The sequence below is a fragment of the Phyllopteryx taeniolatus genome, chromosome 6 (genome assembly GCF_024500385.1).
Source record: "Phyllopteryx taeniolatus isolate TA_2022b chromosome 6, UOR_Ptae_1.2, whole genome shotgun sequence".
Classification (NCBI taxonomy): Eukaryota; Metazoa; Chordata; class Actinopteri; order Syngnathiformes; family Syngnathidae; genus Phyllopteryx; species Phyllopteryx taeniolatus.
Window position 1 is genome coordinate 11838178 of NC_084507.1, and position 23836 is coordinate 11862013.

Sequence of the window (23836 nt, forward strand, 5' to 3'; positions counted from 1 at the left end):
TTCCGCTTTTCCTCACTAGGGTTGCGGGCGTGCTGGAGCCTATGCCAGGTATCTTCGGGCGAGAGGCGGGGTACACCCTGAACTTGTCGCCGGCCAATTGATAGGCACATAAAAACAAACAACCATTCGCACTAATAAATCCCATATTAAAGAAAAAAAAAACATTGAATTTACACATTTTTAATTTGTTATATTGTTACACAGAGCGGCACGGTTGACCGACTGGTTAGCACATCAGCCTCACACAGTTCTGAGGACCGGGTTTCATATCCCGGCCCCGCCTGTGTGGAGTTTGCATGTTCTCCCCGTCCCTGTGTGGGTTTTCTCCTACATCCCAAAAACATGCATGGTAGGTTGATTGGAGACTCTAAATTATCCGTAGGTGTGAATATGGGTGAGAATGATATGATATATATATATATATATTTTTTTTTTAATGTAATTTGGGGCAGAGGGTTTTGCTGCACTACAAAATACAGAAAGGACAGGGAATGTCAACATGCAGACATTGAAAATCTAACAGACTCACACTGAAGGACTAACATAAAAGAAAACAGACAAGTAAGATTCAACATTTCATGTTTTTCAGGTCACAACAACACTCATAGACCACAATTAGTCTACTGGATTGATAGCCACCTGTTGCCAGGTGTTGTGTTCATGGGGCACAGTAATTTGTGCCCAAAACTTAAAATTCTCGGATTTTTTTTTTCTGAAGGTCACATTAAAATGCATAGTCAAGATGAATAATTACAAAATATAACAAAAATCTGATAGCAAGCAGGCTCAGCAGCGTAGCTTAGAAAAATAATAGCAGTGATTCTATTTCCTGGTTTGATGGTTGCCTGCTGCTGGGCTGAATTTGTGGGACACAGTAATATTGTGCGCAAACATTTGATATTTTATCTCTCTTTTTTTAATTTTCTGTAGCTTGCAACAACACACAATGGCCACAAATAGTTTACACAATTAATTTGAAGAGAAAATGAATAAATAAATAAATAATCACCCACAGAAACATTGCTTATAAACATTTACCCAAATTCCCCTGATGGTCGCCTGTTTTGGGGCACAATTCTTAAAATTCAACGTTCCATGCTCTTTTTCCAATGATCACAACTGCAGCATTGCTTGAAAAAAAGAACTGCTGGGTTTCTATTTCCTGGTTTGATGGTTGTCTGTTGCTGGCAGAATTTGTGGCTTACAGATTAGTAAACGCGGCCCCAAATTCAATTGTTTTTAATGCAATATTTTAGCTTCGTGAGAAAGGACAGGCAGGGTCAACAGGAATAGGTTCAAATTGTAACAGACTCACAAAACAGCTAATATTGCCTAATAATATTAAAAAAAATAAAAATTATATATATATATATATATATATATATATATATATACCCTTTCTGTACCCACTGTGTGTATATAATATTTTATATATTATATTTCTATATATTATATATATACTGCATTTATGATTTTTCCTGACAATCAAAACAACACAATTACTCAACACGATTAATTAGCAAATTCAAGAATTCAAAAGGCACAGTCATTTGTGTTCTAAACTTGATTTTTTTTTTTGTTAATCCAACTTTCTAGCTTTGCTGCCCTGCATTGCAGGAAAACGACAGGGAGTGATGACAGGAGGACAGTCACAGTCTAACAGACACACTGAATGACAAATGTTTATCAATGATAAAACACTTGCATATATATAATATATATATAATATAGAATATTAAATAAATCTGCCATTGCCCTAAATAGATAGCACGAGCAGTGTGGAAGTTAAAATTACTTAAAGGTGCCATATTTTAACAAACCAACTTTTTCTATTATTTAGGATTTAATATTGGCTCTATGGTGCCTCAGTAGTCGTGAAATATAAATTCAAATCATCCATTCACTTCCAGACATTTTTCTGCCAAGGGGCCTGAAATCAGGTCATTCGAAGTTCTCAAGCTGATCTATGTCACTAGTGAAGATTTCCGCCTACCTCTCCATTCCCAAGCCAGCACTATCAACACAACAAACACGTGTGCTCTCACAAGTAGGTCTTCTACACATAGGCAACCAATCAGAAGAAAGGGGACGAACTTAGCCAAACATGGACAAAGCAGATACAAAACTGGGTCAAACAGAGGTAGCTGTCAAGGGGGCCTTTTCTGGACATTTGTTCGACAACACCAAGATGTTTTTTGAAATGAAATTTACAGTTTTATACTAAGTCCATGTTAGAGAGTCACTCTATGGATGTCTAAATACACAAAATATGGGACCTTTAAATATCTAGGGTACATGGATATGCTTAAATATTTACGATTTAGATAAGATTTAAGATTTCAGGCAGGAACAACAACCAAACAAAAGAAGCGTACACAGTGGTTGTTCACAAAAATAGTCCTCTATGCTTCTCTTTCATAATAAGTCACTCCCCATTATCTTCACTAAACATGGGTTATGGTCTATCTGACTATCACTGTCTTCTCACATCGCAGGAAGATGGTCTGTCTGACATTGTTATACAGGAATTATCCCCCAATCACAAATATAGTCTACAGTCAGTTTTAAGCAAGTCAGCAAGTGTGAGACAAACAGTTATGCAAAAGATACAGAAATCAAACTTTAATTTTATACATTTTCCATCAAGGGAAAGTGGAAGCTAATAGAAATAGCAGAGGTCCTCGCAGTGTGTCGGTGTCAACAACACCTGACTAAATGAGGCGGGCTAGTGTTAAATAGCGAGACTTGGCAGCGGCTTTCACACTTCATCCTGCAAATCCATCTGCAGACAAAAAAAAAAAGCTTTTTATTGTCATTTCCCGACAGAGCGGTGGCGGCACTGAGGCGGCGGAGGAAACAGATAAGACAGCCAAAGAGACTCGGCACCTTATCTTGCTGCCACAGTCCTTGTTCGCCACCATTTCCTCCTTGCTATGCGGAAGGGAAAAAACAATCATAAACAAAACACTTTTAAATGATTACAACAATTTGTTGCTGTAAGACCTCCGATAATTCTGTTAATACCAAAAAGGAGAACATTCACACAATGTGTCCTGAAAAAGGCATGACAGATGATTACATGTTTCATACTTTTGATGATTTTTGTCTGGGTTTTACTGTATTTGTTTTTTGCGGAAAAGAGCCAAAAAGATCTTCACCATATCAACAATAAAACCTCCATCCATTCCATCCTCAGAAGGAGACTTAGGAGGGATCCCTTTCTTTCACCACCTTCTTTCGTTTCATTGTGAACTAATTCTGAGACCATCCATCTATCCATTCATGGAGTTGTAGTGGCCGGCAGTCTGAGCAGGTATGCCCAGACTTGCCTCCTCCAGTTCCATTGAATTGGATAGTTGTTATTCCCAGGTCAGCTATGAGATGTCATCCTCGCAGGGTGAAGGTGTTCCCCGAGGCTTTCTTACCAGAGGGACAATCTGGAATGCAAGGAAACAACAAGGAGGCATCCGCAGTCGTAGATGGATCCCTCCCAAAACACCTCGCTAAATCCAGACACCCTGTTAAAGAAATTAATTTCTGCCACAGGTGTCGACAACCCTTGTCTATTCACACTCCCGAAAGCCACCAGGATGAAGGTGGGAAACTTAGGCTGACCATTATTGGCAGCCATGACCAAGTGGTTAAGACTGCCGCCTGCCACTCTGCGGATCCTAGTTCAAGTCATCAACTGTCCGAAGAATGAGGGCAGAATCAATCCCTGTTCCGACTAAGAACCACAGTCTAAGATTTGGAGAGGCTGCTTCAGACGGTCACAGCTCAATGAAGCCACAAGAACCACATAAGCAAATAGCAGAGGCAAGATCCTTCAGCCAAACCAGACCGCTATCGAAAGATAATGACCATAACCTTGCATCCTTCGGTAGTGTCATGTGAAAAGTGACCCAGATACTGTATAAGGGTCATGGGGCGCCGTAACTGCCAGTAAAGGAGAGAAAGATCATGGTGGTCATCTGTACAACCGACCAACAGACCAATCAACCGAATAACTGACATAATAAACTAACATACCTACCAATCATACAATCAACAAACTAAATGAGTGACCTACAGTCGTAAATTAACATTTAAACCAACCAACCAACCATAGACTCATACATACAGTGCCTGTAGAGGTAAACCAGAGGGCCCTTGGGCACCTGTGGAACTTAATTGTGGGTTTCGCCACATCTGACAGTGAGAAGAAATTGGAGCTGTTGAGTGTTTGCAAGCAGGTTTTCTCCTCCTATACAGCGGAAAGTGTTCATTCTATTATGCCTGTCGAGCCCGCGGGCCAGCCTCCACAATATAAATGGATATGGCAAGATAAAAAACAACTGTTAAATCCTTCACCACAACCTCTTATCTGCCCATATATTTCATTGTTTGTTTCTTTGTATAGGCACATTTTGTTTATTTCATTGTTGAGTCAGCATTCATCTGGGCAACTGGAACAAGAGCAGTCATACGAGCGAGTCAGTCGGAGTGTTTGTTTGCCCCTGACGTCGGTCGGAACACGCCATGCCATTGTTTTGATTCCAGCCAGTCTGTTGCCCCTCTCAGATTGTCTACAAAAAGGCCCTGGAAAACGAGCGTGGCGGAGCCCTTCCTGCAATCTTGGCTAAGCTGAAATAAATTGCTTTCATTTTGGCCTCAGCTCCCCTTTGTTATAATGTGACAAGGCTACTGATTAGACGAGAGGGGGATCAATAAACTGTCAAGCTTGCGGCTCAAAAGCAGCACGGGGACTTTTCTTTTTTTTTTTTTTTTTTTTTTTTTTTACCAACTGTCGTTACCTGGAGTTCACTGCCAATGTGAAGGGACACTCGGGAATGAGCAGTTAGCTGTGGATAAAGACGAGGCTCTTTATGTAGCTTGGACCAGTAGAAACGGGCATAAGGAGATTTAATGTTTTATACAGAGTAATGATTAACCCTTATGTATTGTTCTGGTCCAATTTGACCCGTTTTGATTTTTCTTTTTCTTTTGATGGCTCTTCCGAAAGTGAGCCAAAATATACTAAATTAAAATATTTTAAATTGTCATTCTACAAAGTCTGTGTACAATGAGGCTGTTCTGGGTCCAATTTGGCACTTTTTTTAGATTTTAGATTTGCTTGTGTGTGTTAAAATCATAAATGTCAAGTATTTGTGAGTCTTATATATTTCTTTTATTTTAAAAAAGTAGTATATTTCTGAAGGGCAGCACTGTGAACGACTGGTTAGCACATCTGCCTCACAGTTCTGAGCACTCGGGTTCAAATCTGGCCTCACCTGTGTGGAGTTTGCATGTTCTCCTCGTGCCTGCGTAGGTTTTCTCCCGGTACTCCGGTTTCCTCCCACATCCCAAAAACATGCACAGTGGGTTTATTGAAGACAATAAATTGCCTGTAGGTGTGAATGTGAGTGTGAATGGTTGTTTGTCCATATGTGCCTTGCGATTGGCTGGCAACCAGTTCTGGGTGTACCCCGCCTCTCGCCCAGACTCAACTGGGATAGGCTCCAGCATGCCCACGACCCGAGTGAGAATACGTGGTATGGAAAAGGGATGGATGCATATATTTCTAACAAAAAAAATAGTTGTCTTTGGCAAAAGTTGTATATTTACAACAAACTCATATATCTGAAATGTAATTTATTTTCCCAAGCACAAGTCATATATTAAGTAGCATGTTTTCCAAAATGTAGTGTTTTTCTAAAATCTAGTAGTTTTTTTTTTTTAAACAGTGTATTTCTGAAAAAATGTTTTCATAAAAAGCGGCATATTTCTGAAAAAGACGTTTCCGATGAAAGTTGTAAGAAAAAAAAACACTCATTTATGATATAACATTTGTATGTAAATGGTGGTAATGGTGGGAGTTTTGAAAATGTCAAAGTATTCATGCCATTAATATATATATTTTTATTGAACAGTGGCAACAGTGTTCAAGAGGGAGCTTTAAACAATCCCAAGAAATGTTTGTATTCCCACCACATAAGCACAGGTTTCTGCAGAAACATGCACCTGTAACTCTTTGAAGGGTCATGGGGGATTATTAAAACAATGAAGACATGGCAGTTTTTTACCATATCTTAGGTAAAATCGGACAGGGGACGTGTACCGTTGATGACAGAGCTGGACGACTCAAATTATATGATGCTTTAATACCGGTTGTTTTTGCAAAAACATGGTCTGTTTTTAAAAAATGTAGGTGCCTACATTGTCCTTAAATACTAGAATGACCCATGTGTGCTGTTTGAAGACCCCCTCTCCCAGGATCTCTGTCTTTGTCCCCTTATGTCAGAAGGAACTTTGAGTCTTTTGCGGCACACTGAACTATTTTCCCCTCCTTTGGTGGTTGTGGGGACTGCCGTTCATTGACAGTGACGCTGATGGGAGTGAGCAGGTGCCCTTCCCATGCCCTTGGCACAGTTATTAACAAGTGGCAGTGTATTGGAAAAAACAATCATAAAGGACAACAGGCTGTAATAGCTGTTGTCTCAGCATGATTGTATAGGGGGAAAAAAAGCATTGGGCGGCTGGTTTGATGAGGACAACCATGCCCCCCCCACCTTGCAAGTTGCTATTTCTCATGTCAATTAGGAACATTTTCTCATAAATACGCTTCTTTATTGATAAAAACGGGGCGAGATGGTAATTAATGTCTCGGAGCAGCTGCAGCCAATCTGGCTTTGGACCTTTTTTTTCCATTTATAAATGAATAAATGCATCATTGTCACAGTGCCTATGGTGAAGATTAACTTGACTTCATTAAGTGTCAACCTTTTAAACTGACTGCTGGTTTTCTTTCAGATGACCTACACTCAAGGAAATGTGGATCCATTTATTCCCATGACAGCTGTTTTAGGGGCAGATACATATTTTATTAATTATCACAAGTGTAAAAAGATGTCAACCACTTTTAGTAAAACAAAACAAAAACAAACACGCCACCTTAACTTTGATAACAAGTGATGACGTGTTTTGTGACAGTGGACAGAGATTTGGAATCGATCCGATACTGGATAACTGTAGCGCCAGTATTCCCAACACTGATGCAGTTCAATAATTAGGGTAGATACATTAATCATCAAATTGATGAGATTTGGTATTGATCTGATACTAAGTAAATACAGGGCCAATATGGCCAGTGTTATCATAATATTAATAATGGCTAGTATCACCGATGGCAATACTGATACTTAATAATTAAGGTGGATGTGTCATCAAATTGCTAAACTTAATACTGCAATATTTAGTATCGATCCGTTATCACGTAAATACAGGTCCAGTATCACTGATACTAATAGTTTTGAATAAGACTGAATCAACACATTTCTAAATATAATACTGGAAGATTTCATATCGATTCAATACCAAGTAAAAACAGGGCCAGTATCACAGATACAACTTTTAAATATTAGAAGTGGCTGCATCATCAAATTGCTGACTCTAATATTGCAAGATTTAGTATTGTTTACATACCAACGACTGTACATATTGGGCCAGTATACTTATTTTAATAATCAAGGTGGATGTATCATCATATAGTTTAAGTTATTGTGAATCTAATGCCTGATTCCGAGTCGACCTCGGAACTTTGAGGGAGACGTGCTAACCGCTAGGCCTGCCGTGCTACTCCGTTTGAGCTTTTCCGAGTAGGCGTTCATGGTTTCTATCATTCATCCCGTAGGTGTCATGGCCAGTTGACCTAATACTTCCTTTACGCCATATTTTCCACCTTAAATGAATGAAAGCATCACGGTTAACCAGAGAAACTTGAGTGTCAGGGTTCAAAGCTCGTGAGGTATCATTAAAGGATTCACTTTCCCTCCAGGCCATCGCCAGAGAGTCTTATTTACAGGGATTTAAAAAAAAAAAAAAACAGCGCCTCAACGATATTAGAAGTGGTCGCCACGCAACCCAACATGGCACCAATCTCGGCATTAGCCGCAACCCCTGCCGGCTGACCCGGCCTTTCTAGTGCTGTAAGCAAAACAAAACAAAACAAAAAAAAAAAGGAAAGAAAAATAACGCAAGGTAACCTGAAACTGCACCTTCAAAAAAGCAGGAGGATGAGAAAAATCAACATAAAAACACAAAAATCATCACCTTTTTACATTTGTGTGTGCTTCAGCTCCCGTAAATAGCGATTCCTGTGTGAAAGTGTTGAGGCTGCATCCCATTCATCACAGCGTCCTCGCCAGGGTCATGAAACGCTCTCTAACTGTATGCTCTGTATCAGGATGAAAAAGTGCTTTTTGATAATCTTCCATCTGGTTTCTCCAGATTCCTGCCCCGCACCATGTGGACTGACATCGCTTTGGACTTTTGAGTTCAAAGGACAAAGACAGAGGGATTAAAATCAGTCTATCGCACAGTCAGGTTTCACTGAGGTTCTTTTGGAATTTGTCAGATTAGGACTTTATACGACAGGTCTCACTTTTCATCATACCTATCGCAACACTGACAAAATAGCACCAGTGGTGGGAGGTAATGAAGTTACTTGCGTGACTATACTTAAGTAGATTTTTGGAAATACCATTATTCTGTTCCAGTGCCCCCAACAAAATCCAATACATTTGTTTGTAACATAGCAAAAACATTAATAACACAATTAAAGGCAAAGCATTTGTGTCTCATAATTCAATGGGCATTGTGCTGCTCATTCTTGTGTGTACACCTTGGCCACCAGGGGCAGTATAATGAATACTGACATCGTACAAGAACATATGGTGATGAAACACAGAAGAGGATTGTCTTCAATAAGCTGCAAAAATATTACTAATTTTTCACAGAGGATAAAGAATAAATATCGAGTACGATGATAGCTGGGATAGGCTCCAGCATGCCCTAGTGAGGAGAAGCAGTAAAGAAAATGGATGGATGGATGGATTGTTATACTGTCTGTCTAAATGACTATTGTATGTTGCCACCAATTGTGTTTACCTCAGGGTCACACATGCAATACACATGCACAAATCCATTCTTTTCTCAACACAAGCGCTGTACATCTGGCAAAAATATGCACAATACTTAAGAAGACACCACTGCAATTACTCAAGACATCTTTGCGGTACTAACTGGTAGCTATTATTGATTGCCGTTTTACCGTTTTATATGGAAATCTGACAGAAGGATGGTAATGTCGAGGAAATGTCAGTCACTAAGCTATGAATGTGTTTCCAGACAGATTTACAGGTTCAATGCACAACAAAGCTAAAAAACAATAATCCATGTTGGTATCAAGTTTTAATTAGCTTTAAGTCCATACACTGTTCACTTTCAGAGTTCCTGCACGGATTATGCGTCATTAAGCCGCGGCGTGATTCGGAAGGTTAATAGACTGACCAGCAGATTGTTTGCCAGAGCTCAAACTTCATTTAAAGTCAAGGATCCGGAAGGCTCCGGCCTGACTCTATTAATCTGCCCAACTGATGAGGCTTTATGTTATGTCCTGATGGCCTCCATCACTTTGATCTCATTAGAACGGGTGTAATTGACTACTCGCGTTAAACAATGACCCGGGCCCTCATCCTGCTCACCCCCTCCGTTCCCCTGTCTTACAAATGACTGCAAATTAACTGCTGCTCCCGACCTCGGGGGAGCCAACGATGAAAAGCTGTAGCTGAGAGGGCTTTGCTCCAACAAAATGAGCTAAAAAACAAGAAGATGTATGATGCATAAGACAAGGCAGGTACAAATCATTAATCAGACCATTTAGAGGATTTTTTTAACACCCTTATGATCAAAGTCAACAAAGGCCAGATTGTCGGAGGTCTCTACACGATTATTTTGAGCGATTATGCTGTAGTGGTAAGAGGGATTTTACCTCCCTGATCTGTTTGGAAAACAGTCAGGGCTGACAATTCTAAAGCGGGGTGCACACATACCGATAATTGGGACAAACTTGAACATTTGGCATCCCGTACAACCAAAGTCAGCAAAGGCCAGATTGTCACAAGTCTCTAAAGGATTATTTTGAGGAATTACTCTGTTGTGTGAAGTGTGGTAAGAGTGATTTTCTTCCCCCAATCTGCTCGGAAAATGCATATGACTGACAATCGTAATGTGGGGTATACACATACTGATAATCGGGTCAAATTTGAGCATTTTCCATGTCGTATCATTGAAGTATCTAAAAGATTATCCTAAGCGATTATCTTGTGATGTAGCAGAGAGTGTAAGAGTGATTTTTTTCCCATCCCCAATGTCCTTGGAAAATGATCTATTCGACACTTGTAATTGTGAAACCCGTTCAATACTTACGATCGCAAATCTGAATGTGAAACGAAACGATACAATGTAGTTTCCAGATAAACCAACAGTTAGCCTAGCGTTATTATTTTTCTTGTTCTACTACGACTCTTCCGCCCAGTGGCACCCCGCTGCCTCTCACAGGTCAGTCTTGGTACGACGACACATTGTCAAGTGAGTGGCGTGTTCTGTTGGTAATGTGTGACTTTAGAGCTAGATTTTAGTACTATCTCATCCAAATCCTACCATCCTTTTCCTGAAAAAAAACGCACTCCATAATATTACACTTCAAATCCCCAAATAGCCTGTTTCCGCCGTTTTGAACTGCCTTGTAAATTTGAACACAAGTCCTGAGGGGGATTTAAAAAACTAAAGTTCCTTTGATGAGGGCGGGTACGTCAAATTCATCAGCGTGACGACATCACATCTTTTGACATTTCATATCATTTTGGTTTGATATCACGCAGCAGCCTGTGGTATTATCTTCCCTCTGGTGCTTTTTTTTTCTTCCAATTTCAGATCCACTGCCTTTCTGATTTTACCCTCATTTGTAAATGTCACTTAAGCGGAAGACATGAAAAAAAATAAAAATACAAAGGGGGTAAGAAAAAGTCAAAGGGGGGGGGAGAGTCAAGAAGTTTGAAGGAATGTGCTCTGATGAATTTTGTGGGCAGCACGGTGTTAATAGTGGTTCGTTAGTTAGTTGGGTAGTTAGTCTGCCTCACCGTTATTAGGTTCTGGGTTCGAATCCCAGCCTTCCAGTTTCCTCTCTGTGCTTGTGTGTGTTTTCTGTGGGTACTCCAGTTTTCTCCCACATTCCAAAAGTGTGGATTTTAGGTTAAATGAAGACTCTAAATTGTCCATGGTTGTAAATGTGAGACTGGATGGTTGTTTGTCTATACAGTATTAAAAAAGAAAAACTGAAATATTATACAGTCATAAGTATTCCGACCCTTTGCTGTGACACTCATATATTAAACGTGGGTGCTGTCCATTTCGTCGGCACGGTGAACGACTGGTTAGCACATCTGTGTCACAGTTCTGAGGACCGGGTTTCAAATCCCGGCCTTGCCTGTGTGGAGTTTGCGTGTTCTACCCATGCCTGGGTGGGTTTTCTCCAGGTAGTCCGGTTTCCTCCCACTTCCCAAAAACATGCGTGGTAGGTTAATTGAAGACTCTAAATTGCCCGTAGGTGTGAATGTGAGTGAGAATGGTTGTTTGTTTATATGTGCCCTGCGATTGGCTGGCGACCAGTTCGGGGTGTATCCCGCCTCTGGCCCGAAGGTAGCTGGGATAGGCTCCAGCACGCCCGCGACCCTAGTGAGGAAAAGCGGTAGAGAAAATGGATGGATGGATGGATGGATGGATGGGCTGTCCATTTCTTCATCCTTGAGATGGTTCTACACCTTCATTGGAGTCCAGCTGTGTTTAATTATTCTGACTGTACTTGATTAGGAAAGCCACACACCTGTCTATATAAGACTTTACAGCTCACAGTGCATCTCAGAGCAAATGAGAATCATGAGGTCAAAGGAACTGCCTGAAGAGCTCAGAGACAGAATTGTGGCAAGGCACAGATCTGGCCAAGATTACAAAAAACATTCTGCTGCACTTAAGGATCCTAAGAGCACAGTGGCCTCCATAATCCTTCAATGGAAGATGTTTGGGACAACCAGAACCCTTCGTAGAGCTGGCTGTCCGTCCAAATTGAGCAATTGGGGGAGAAGAGCCTTGGTGAGAGAGGTAAAGAAGAACCCAAAGATCACTGTGGCTGAGCTCCGCAGATGCAGTCGGGAGATGGGAGAAAGTTCCAGAAAGGCAACCATCACTGCAGACCACCAGTCGGAGCTTTATGGGAGAGTGGCCGACGGAAGCCTCTCCTCAGTGCAAGACACATGAAAGCACGCATGGAGTTTGCTAAAAAATACCTGAAGGACTCCAAGATGGTGAAAAATAAGATTCTCTGGTCCGATGAGACCATGATAGAACTTTTTGGCCTTAATTCTAACCGGTATGTGAGGTGAAAACCAGGCACTGCTCGTCACCGGTCCAATACAGTCCAAACAGTGAAGCATGGTGGTGGCAGCATCAAATTGTGGAGGTGTTTTTCAGCTGCAGGGACAGGATGACTGGTTGCAATCGAAGGAAAGATGAATGCGGCCAGGTACAGGGATATCCTGGACGAAAATCTTCTCTAGAGTGCTCAGGACCTCAGACTGGGCCGAAGGTTCACCTTCCAACAAGACAATGACCCAAAGCACACAGCTAAAATAAAGGAGTGGCTTCAGAATAACTCCGTGACTGTTCTTGAATGGCCCAGCCAGAGCCCTGATTTAAACCCAATTGAGCATCTCTGGAAAGACCTGAAAATGGCTGTCCACCAACATTCACCATGCAACTAGACTCATGGCTGTATTAGCTCAAAAGGGTGTTTCTACTAAATACTGAGCAAAGGGTCTGAATACTTATGGCTGTGTGATATTTCAGTTTGTCTTTTATAATAAATCTGCAAAAATTTCAACAATTCCGTTTTTTTCTGTCAATATGGAGTGCTGTGTGTACATTAATGAGGAAAAAAATTAACTTAAATGATTTTAGAAAAGGCGGCACGGTGGGCGACTGGTTAGAGCGTCAGCCTCACACTTCTGAGGACCGGGGTTCAATCCATGGCCCCGCCTGTGTGGAGTTTGCATGTTCTCCCCGTGCCTGCGTGGCTTTTCTCCGGGCACTCCGGTTTCCTCCCACATCCCAAAAACATGTATTAATTGGAGACTCTAAATTGCCCGTAGGGGTGAATGTGAGTGCGAATGGTTGTTTGTTTGTATGTGTCCTGCGATTGGCTGGCTACCAGTTCAGGGTGTACCCCGCCTCCTTCCCGATGATAGCTGGGATAGGCTACAGTACGCCCGCGACCCTAGTGAGGAGAAGCGGCTCAGAAAATGAATGGATGGATGCATGGTTGCAATATAACAAAGAGTGAAAATTTTGAGGGGGTCTGAATACTTTCCGTACCCACTGTAAGTGCCCTGCGTTTGACCGGCAACTACTCTAGGTCTTACCCTGTGTCTCTCACCCAAAGTTAGCTAGAGTGTTGTGACAAAACGAGGGCTACTACTTCCTACCAACTTAGCAACATTGTCGCTATATTTAGTTTATTATTTATTAGTTTCTATTTACTTTTTCGACCCCTCGTGACTATTTTCCAAAAAGAGACTACCAACAAGTATTGCCAATAGTTGTGTTATTGTCGACATGAGCATCAAAATCATCGGCTTGAAGCCTTTAAACAACCTGTAGTTGGTAAGGATAGGCTCCAGCAAGTGAGGAGAAGCGGCTCAGAAAATGGATGGATGGATAGTTGGTAAGGGTAAAGCCTTATCACTCTCTGAAGTATCGACTAAATCAAGTTTTTGTTTAGCTGATGTTCTAGTGCAGCCCTCCAGATAATTTCCCTGGCTTTGCACGAGTGCTTGCTCTAAGAGTTCAGTGTTGTCAGCAGTGGTGGGCTGCTGCTTCAACATTTGTAAAGAACAGCTCCTGTTTCAAGAAACTTGATATAGATAGTGTAAATTACTACAAATAGTCAGTACTATGCATTGGAGCTCTGTGACAAGAGAAAGCTTCTCAAACTGTCATTGAACTGCAGACGGGCATAGCAAGACTTTCTTGCCAGGCACCAATTTTGCAACGCTGTCTCAATGTCAATTGGTGAGCTGTGAGTAAGGGAATGATAAAAAAAAAAAAAAAAACCTGCAAAGCCTAAGCTATCAAATGCAGATGCAGTCAGAATGATACTCGAAATGATATAAAACACACATAAACACACAACACGTAAAAGGAAGTCTTTAGTCTCTACCCCTAGTGGGTTACTTGCCTTTCTTCATTTCTGTTCAATTTCAGTTCTGCAGCTAATTAGCTTCCCCCGCAGACTACACTGTTCCGAGCATAGCAACTGAAAAATAAATAGCTATGAAATATATTCATAGTATTATGGTACTACAGGGAGAGAAAGATGGATTTGCTATGACTGGATGTTATGTCCACCTTGGTAATAACTGCAATTCTCCATACTGGGGTAATGTGCGGCGTGACCGAGTGCAATTATGTGGCGCATAATAATCTGTTGTCACCCCGTGAGAGGAGGAGACGAGACAAGAAGGACTGCAGACGATCGGGAAGGAGAGCGTGTCGTCGTCAAATAATGGTGGGTTAAGCCTTTGCCTGACATCAGGAGGTCCGCCTCTGCCTATCATTAGATGCATTTGGGCAAACCAGGATGACTCGAGCGCAGTTTGAGTGTAAAATGAAATATCGTAGCGCATGTCCTCTGGCTGGAACGACACATGAGGAGTTCACACAAGGTGGCATTTGAACTAAACTAACAGAAAAATTGACGAAAAAAGAAGTTTTATAATACTTCAATCACAACCAAAAAAAATAATAAAAAGAAATATAAATTACATATAAAACACTGTTTCAAAACCAAATCTGAAGATAGGGTTAATATTGTAAAACGATGGATACAATTTCTAAAAGCAATATACAGGATAGAAAAAGAAATCATTGTGTATATTGGACACAAAAAGTACATGAATAACATGAATTTAAAACATACATAAATTATTAATCTACAGGCGGCACGGTGGATGACTGGTTAGAGCGTCTGCCTCACAGTTCTGAGGTCTGGGGTTCAATCCCCGACCCCGCCTGTGTGGAGTTTGCATGTTCTCCCCGTGCCTGCGTGGGTTTTCTCCGGGCACTCCGGTTTCATCCCACATCCCCAAAACATGCATGGTAGGTTAATTGACAACTTTCAATTGCCCATAGGTATGAATGTGAGTGCGAATGGTTGTTTGTTTATATGTGCCTGCGATTGGCTGGCAACCAATTCAGGGTGTACCATGCCTCCTGCACGATTATACCTGGGATTGGCTCAATTTTTTTGTCTCTTTGTTTTACATGTTTATAAGATGTTTTTTCTTTGTTTTTAAAAGCCTTTAATCATGTAAAGCACATTGAGTTACCTTGTGTATGAAATACGCTATATAAATAAATTTGGATTTGAACCCGGGTCCTCAGAACTGTGAGCCGGATGTGCTAACCAGTCACCCACTGTAGCCGCCATTACCAAAAATGAACATATAAATTATACTTAGAAAACTTATATAGATTTGGTAATGTACATATTTTGTACATATTTAGAAAGAACACAATAAATACAGTGCACAAATTTGCAATTGTCACTAAATACAAATATAAATTACATAATAAAAATAAAGTTTGTAATATGTATTTTTTTCCCTATTGGCAGATGGATGGCGTATGCTTGTTGTCCTGGAAACGCCTCACATCACATCACCATGACAACAGTATCGATTCTATCTGCTGGAAGTAACCATCGTTTTCATCGTTTGTTTTGATAGGTGGACTATAATAACAACACAAGAATAACGTAGAGCAGCAGTTCTCAAACATTTTACATCACGTTGTAGTTCTTCGGTCTCCAAATACCACCATCATAACCAACATTAAAATACCATAGCATAGTAGGCCCAAGTGTTCATAAAAAACAAGACATGTTTTAATCTGAAAGTATACCGGAATTTAATATTCTTGTAAGGCACTCTATATGCGCAGTTTTAACATCAACACAGCACTTTAATATAAGAAAATAGATTAGACCTATTAGACATAAAAGCGAATAAAAAATTGTACCTAAATATACGTTGAAAAACTAACATTTCTTAATGATCACATTCAAATATATTGAACTTTAAAGTTAAATTTAACAGAATTGTATGTAGGCAGGGATTCTTTCACGTACCAATAGAGGGAGCGGTATTATTTACCACACTGAGAACCATTGGAGGAGAGCTTTTTACTTTCAGTGAAATTTGTGACAAGCACAAGAAAAAAAGTACAAGACTTATGATTGTTAAATATTGGACCCTTTTAACAAACTAGCACAAGGACATCCTTCATGGCTTTCCCCCCAGCTTTGAAGACAGCTTTCAACGTCAGATAAAGAGAATGATGGAAATGGGATTCCCCCTTTTTTAAAGGTTATTTCTAACAAAATAAATATATTTGGCCAGTGAAAGATAGTGACACTTTGAAGCGGCGTTCTCTGAGGAGCATATTTAAACATTTAAATTATTTTCATATTTGGGTACTGGTGCGTATAATTTTCACTTTATTGTTCATTCGGAGTTCATTACATTCATGGTGTGTAAAAGATGTATGAGCGATGAAAAGTTGACATTTTGACAGAAATTAACATTTGACTGTGGAAATGAATGTCGCTTAAGCTACTCCTATAAACTGAATCTCATAAAAATATATAAATTTCAGATTCACAAGGGTAAAGGGAAGAAAATAACTTGTTTAAAACATTTTTCTAAAATTATACTGTCAATAACTAGGGGCACTTATGGTAATGTATTTGAGCCTAACTGAAAACAAAACAATTAAAAGAAAAAAAAGCAGAGTCTAGAGTCAAAAGTTATAATTTTGAGAGAAAGAGTAATTTTTTTATAAGGTTGGAAAAACCTTTTTCTACAACCCCAATTCCAATGAAGTTGGAATGTTGTGTTAAACATAAATAAAAACACAATACAATGATTTGCAAATCATGTTCAACCTATATTTAATTGAATACACTACAAAGACAAGATATTTAATGTTCAAACTGATAAACTTTATTGTTTTTAGCAAATAATCATTAACTTAGAATTTTACGCCTGCAACACGTTCCAAAAAAGCTGGGACATACAGATATCAAAGAGGATAGGCGTGGAACAATGTAAAGCAGGAAAATGGTCTCGTTATCTTAAATCCAATAATTCATATTTTACTCCACTGGTTTTAAACCACGAAATAATCCCAAAATGGGAATTTAACACTCAGAGGCGGTCTAGCTCCCCCTTTGGTCCCGAAGGTGGTGGGAAAGGAAGTCAGGAAGTGGTGTTCAAGACACGTAAATCCAACATTGTGGTCTATTAAACATACAGATTAGTGAATATTTGGGTTTAAATTAACGAGAACAGGAATCCCCAGCTCTATGCATTCACTACACGCTCATTCTACCAATCTCACATCATAAATCAGTTTCCTTTGCCAATGTTCATCTGTACTTTGTTTGATTTGTGTTTCTCTGTCGATTCCCCATGTTAGATCATTACATTTTCCATGAAATTCACTACCTGCATTGTTGTGTGTGTTTGGGTTCGAGGAAAGAAACCGCTGGACGTCTTGGACTCTTATCAAAGTTTCCTAAAGTGTAGCAACCTTCAGATTACGAGACTGATAAAAAGGTTTCCTGTCGCTTCTCCTAAATTTTATCCACATAAAAAGCGACGTGGTGGCCCTCTTAATAGCTAAAAGAGCTTGATTTATATCTGTAAATAACCCCAAGTAAATTTCTTAAGTTGCAAAAGCAGTAATCTATTTGGTACTTATTGCTTTGTTTACAATCAGTTAAGACTAACTTCCTGTTTGTTATTTGGATGCTTTTATTTTGAAAGGACTTCCTGTTTCGAGTGAGCGCGAACTAGCTTAACGGCAAAGAAAGGACTCAAAAGTAAAAAGTCGACACGGAGCGATATAAACGAACAGCGCCCTTGATCGAGGCACAAGGTATGTTTATTGTGTAAATGAATCGCCACATATTTGTGATCTTCATTCTGAAGAATCGCTACAGCTCTGCCTGCTCACACCTCATGCACACCGACAGCACGGACGACTAAATAGAATAGATTATTGATTTTACCTTCTTTCCTGCATTTGAGATGTTTCATCAGGTGAAAGAAGCACAGACGGAAAGCTCAAGTCATAACATGGACTGTCACACAGTTATGCATACAAATGGCGGCGGCGATGGGTGGTGGTGGTGTTCTTATAGAAAAGAATGCTAAGAGCCACATGCTGTTTTTCCCATCGACCTCTAGCGGCAGCCAAAAAGACAAGGTGAGCTTTTTTGGCTATCGATACAGGTGGCGGCAGTGCGGCGGCAAATTTCCCGTTCATCACTAGACTTCTCATCCACAGATGTCACATTGATTTTCTAATCGAACTCCATTGGGAGTCCTTTCACTGTGCATTTGCTCGATACTTTCTACACTTTGAGGAGTGCACATAACTTTAATACAATTGTTGCTCTTCCATGCAAACAAGGCGGCATTTACCTCTGCAGCAAAAACGGATGGGGCATCAACTGCTCGGAAATGGAAATGCAATTAATCTGTTCCGGCCTCACAAAGAAACTAACAAAAATGTTTGTAATGTGTATTTTAATAAGAAAAATAGCACTCTATAATATTGTACTTTTAAAAAACATATAGTAGTGATGTAATTAAATAGAATGTGAAGAAATTCAAGTTTTCGTCACATTTTTTATGAGGGGCCGTTCGGGACATTATTCAGCATTAGCTCACACACTATTTAAATGCTCTCACACACTACTGAAAGGCTCATATAAAAACTAGTCAAATGTGCTCATGAACACTTGTCAAATGCTCTTATAAATACTAGTCAAACACTCTCATACGCACGACTAAAAGTCTTGCTCTCATAAACACTAGACAAACGCGCTCACATGAGCATGTCACTGGTGCTCACACACACACACACGTCACTGGCGCTCACGCACGCATGTCACTGACACTCACGCACACGTCAATCACGTTCACACACACTTGTCACTGGTGCTCACGCACACGTCAATATGATTCACGCCCGCATGTCAATCACGCTCACCTCGGTTGTGCTCACATGCGAAATGTCTATTTTAATTTAGTTAGGTAGCTCAGTTCAAAAGGTGAAACTCATATAATAGAGATGCACTGCACACACTCAGAGTGAAATATTTCATATTTAAAATATATATGTATAATTGTGATGATTATAGCTCATAGCAAACAAAAATCCCAAATTCCCCATCTCTAGAAACTAAAATATAACATGATAAGAAATAATAAATTCAAGAAATAAAGTGATTTTTTTTAAATGTAGAAATTAGGCAGGAATTTGCCCTCTGTAAAGTACTTCAGCGTTTAATGAATCTATAAGCACTGAAAAAGACCATATCCTAAAATAAATCTCCCAAGAAAAATATGTTTTCAATAGCATGTATGAGAGCATTTGAGATTGATGTGTGAAAGGATTTTTTTGAATGCATTTCAGTATGGTGTGTGAATGGATGTGACATATGTTTATGAGAGTTTATTTGACTTGGATGTGTGCACGGCGTGTGACATGTATATGAGAACACAATTTACATGTGAGCGGGTCTCTATACTATTTGAAAATTAACTGGTTTTTGGGTATGTCAAAATAAAATAGGGCATTGACCAACAGCCATAAAATACAATAGAAACCCTAACTCAAGCAGCAGCTTTACGTCGCATTATACTGTATACTATATATATATATATATATATATATACATATATATATATATATATATATACATATATATATATATATATATATACATATATATATATATATATATATATATATATATATATATGTAATGTATAGATGTCGTATACTCATTTATTATTGTGCTTTTCCTCATTGATTTAACATGGGTGCATTTAATTTGTAAGTGCTGTAGGCTATGACTCATAGATCGGCCAATCAGGAGCCGTGTCATGTATGATGCAGGGCTAGGTTCGTCTACCCAGAGTTTGACGGCATTAACCGAACGTGGGTGCTGCCGAATAAATGTGCCTTTGGGGCTAAAGCGCAAATGGACGTGTGTTTTCTCCTGAACTTAAGACAGAGTTTCAACACTGCTGCATTACAATCTGAAATGTATACAGTTTGTTGCAGACAGGATGGCCGGATAGTTGCATATACCGTAAGCTCCCCTGCGCCGGTGTACCTAATGAGGTGGCCAAAGGGATTCAAGGAATTATATTGTCATACCAACACAGTTACACATAGTACGCCACAACATTCGATCACCGAAGTTCCAGATTAGCCCAATAAGTCCCAGGTCTTGTGAACATATACGAATAGTAATTTTATTGTGTGTTTTCTGATATCCACTTTAGGACAAAGGATGAAATTTAGCCACCGTTTACTCCGTTTAGTACTTACATACTTACATGAATGCCTTTTTTCCTGATGTGTTGATAAAGGTGGATTGTCCTCATCAAAGAAATAATTAGATACAGGTACATCCCTGTAAATTAGATAAGTGTCAAAAGCATAATATTTTTAGGAAGTTCAATTCAAAAAGTGCAACTCTTGGACTAGAGATGCACTACAGACTACACTCACTCAGTCAAATATATTCATGATTTTTTTTTTAAAATATCTAATATCTCAATAAATTTGAATATGCTTGAAAATTAAATGTTTTCAGAACTCAGATTCATGAAACACTTTTCCGAAGGCAAATTCCTGCCTAATTATTACATTAAAACATTACATTGTTACTTGAATTGATTATTTCTTTTCACATAATATTTTAGCTTTTAAAGTTTTTATTTGCTAAGAACCATAATCATGAAAATTATACATATACAGGGGCTGAAATGAATATTTAACACGTCACCATTTGTCTCACTAAATATACTTCCAAAGGTGCTATTGACCTGAAAATTTCACCATCCAAATAATCCATACATACAAAGAAAGTAGAACAAATAAGATCAGAAATTAAGTTGTGTGTTAAAGTCTGTAATGACACAGGTAAAAGTATTGAACACATAATGAAAGGCAGGTACAAAAGGCATGGAAAGCCAAGACAACACCTAAAATCTATCAGTAATCAAACAGCAATACAGCCCCTTGTCAGTGGAAATGAATATCTGCTGGTTCACTCCTAATTGATGGCCTACAAAAAGGTAAAAAAAAAGCATGTCAAAGCTCGTTTAAAGTTTGAACAACATTTGGACAAGCCAGTTAAATACTGGGAGAATATAATCTGGTCGGATGAAAAAAAACATCCGACAGTTGTAGGTAAACATGCCGGCGTTCTGTTGAATCATGCTCTAAAGTTTCGGTGTGTGCGAAGTAATTTAATTATAATGAAGGAATTTAATTACACTAAGTTAGGACCCATTATTTTTGTCATGTTGTAATGTTGGTTTGACCTGACTGAAAACCTAAACTGATGTCAGTGGCCAATCCTTGAATGCCCCCCCAGAGGTCATTCATGTTTTAACTTTTGTCTAAAATGCTAAAGAATACTTTTGAAGATACTCGGTATACAGTACACAAGTATATACAGTAAATGAACAAATCATATCTGGGATAAGCTCCAGCACTCCCGTGACCCTTGTGAGGATAAGCGGCTCAGAAAATGGATGGATTTAAATAGACGCATTGCTCCATCGGATCGGTGATCGGTTATGTTTTCAAACTCACTGATCAGCCCCAAAAATCCTGATCATGTAAAGCCTAATGAAAATGAAACGATGGTGGACATTTCAGCAGGATAATCCAAAACGTACTGCCAAGGAAACTCTCAATTTGTTTCAAAGAAAAAAAATAAAGCTGCTAGAATGGCCCAGCCAATCACCTGACTTGAAGCCAGTCGAAAATCTACGGAAAGAACTGAAACTCAAGGTCCATAAAAGAAGCCCACGGAACCTTTAAGATTTGTAGACTGCTTGTGTGGAGGAATGGGCCAATATCACATCAGAGCAACGCATGCGACTAGTTTCTCCATACAGGAGGCATCTTGAAGCTGCTATTGCAAACAAAGGCTTTTGTACAAAGTATTAAATAAATACCAGTTGGCATGTTCCATACATTTTCCCTGTTTCATTACACATTACAAACAACTTAATTTCTTTTTATGCATGAATTACTTGGGTTGTTCCCAAGATCTGGTGAAATTTTGTCAATCCCACCTTTGGAAATATATTTGAGAAAAATTGACATGTTAAATACTTTAAATATGAAATATTTCACTCTGCGTGTGTGCAGTGAATCTGAGTTTCACTAAATTGAACTACATTACTTAACTAAGTTAAGATTTACGTGTTCGCGTGTGAGCAAAATAGTGTAGCATAATTGACTGTGATTGACATGCACGCGTGAAGTAACAGTGACAGGAATGTGTGACCGCCAGTGCCATGGGAGCGTGAATGTGATTAAAATGCGCGCGTGAGTGTCAGTGACATGAACGGATTAATGGCATTTCCAGTCATTTCAATGGGGAAAGATGATTTGTGATAAAGGTCTTTTGTGTTACTGTCATGAACGGAACAGAGGACAGGACCCAAAATGCACGACTCCAAAACAGATGGACAGTTTAAAAAAGAGAGGTTTAATAAACAGGCAGAGGTCGGTACACAGGCAGGCAATCCGAAAAGGTAACGGTGTCCAAAAAACGTGAAGCAAAGCGGCAAGGTCAAAAATCAGAACAGGGTCTAGTCTTACTATGAGTCGGTGACGTGGAAACGAGGAATGCTGGAACGTGACAAAAAGGTACAACGAACTGGCGACCAGAAAGAATGAGACACGAGGTTAAATGCATGGGGTCATTAGGGTAAACGAGGCACAGGTGGGGAAGATGCTCTCAGGAGCAGGTGTGTACGAGACAGGGGAGACAACAACCAGTACACACACCCATGACAGTTACAAACAAGGCACTACTGTGTATAAATTAGCTGTTTTTTTGTTTTTTGTTTTTAGATTTTTGTCAGCGCAGCACCAACTGCTGGGCTTTATTACCACCACATATTTTTGTGGCAAAACATATTTGTTTCCTAATGCAACATTGAGCTTTCTTTTCTTTTTTTTTTCTTTTTTTTTTTAAATGAGCTGACATGAAAAAAGTGAAGTGAGGCTATAAGTACAGGCTTGAGTTGACATTGGGAGAAACAACACAACAATTGTGATTGCTTCTCCCACTGCAATATGACTATCCGATTATGTGTTGGTGTGCAAGTGGGTGGGCTTGCCAGCACTGGTAAATAAATAAATAAAAAAGTGAGCATATGCTTCCAAACATAATATTCTCACATTTTAACAATGTTAGGAGGTGCAGGCGTTGGTGTCAGCATGGTGTTCGCATGCTGTGAATGTCACATGTGAGGCAAAAAAAACGAGCAGCCTCGTCTTAACAACCAAAATTACACACGGCGAGCTTCTTTATTTTCCCTCCTCAGTAATGTGGATTAAATCCTCTGTTTGGACATGGATATTCGATCATAAATATGAATTTTTAAAAATGCTCATTGGCGGGAGGGTACGGAAAGAGGATCATTATTTCTGTTCATGTGGTGTTCTGCCATCCGGCCATTGTGTTTGAGGAGCGTGAAGCAATGCAAATGGTTATTGACAACGTGGCGGGGACGCCTGGTGACTCATCGGGCTGTGGTGCGAATAAACTAATAGACAACAAAACATTGTGTATGCATCAAATATCTGATTAACTGGAAAATCACAAGGTGGCAGTAATGCACATTAGAAAGTGTAGTTCTTTCTCCACCAACTGCTCGATCTAATGAGTAACCTCCTTATTTAGCCACAGTGCAAGCCGACTGTAACAGCGATAACTGCAAATCAATTCCTTAATCGGCACCAAAATAATGGCTTCTTACTTGGTTTATGAATTCCCTAGTTTAGCGAAAATTAGTTG

The 23836-nt window shown here is 39.5% G+C and overlaps 1 long non-coding RNA gene across 1 annotated transcript; it reads right to left on the reverse strand.

Moving 5' to 3' along the window:
* Positions 1-1637: 1637 nt before the first annotated feature.
* Positions 1638-22780, reverse strand: LOC133479966 (uncharacterized). Its single transcript, XR_009789132.1, has 4 exons — positions 22633-22780; positions 20346-20422; positions 2887-2931; positions 1638-2782 (listed from the first exon to the last, which is right to left on the reverse strand). It is a non-coding gene; the product is annotated as an uncharacterized LOC133479966 (long non-coding RNA).
* Between the last annotated feature and the right edge of the window lie 1056 nt (positions 22781-23836).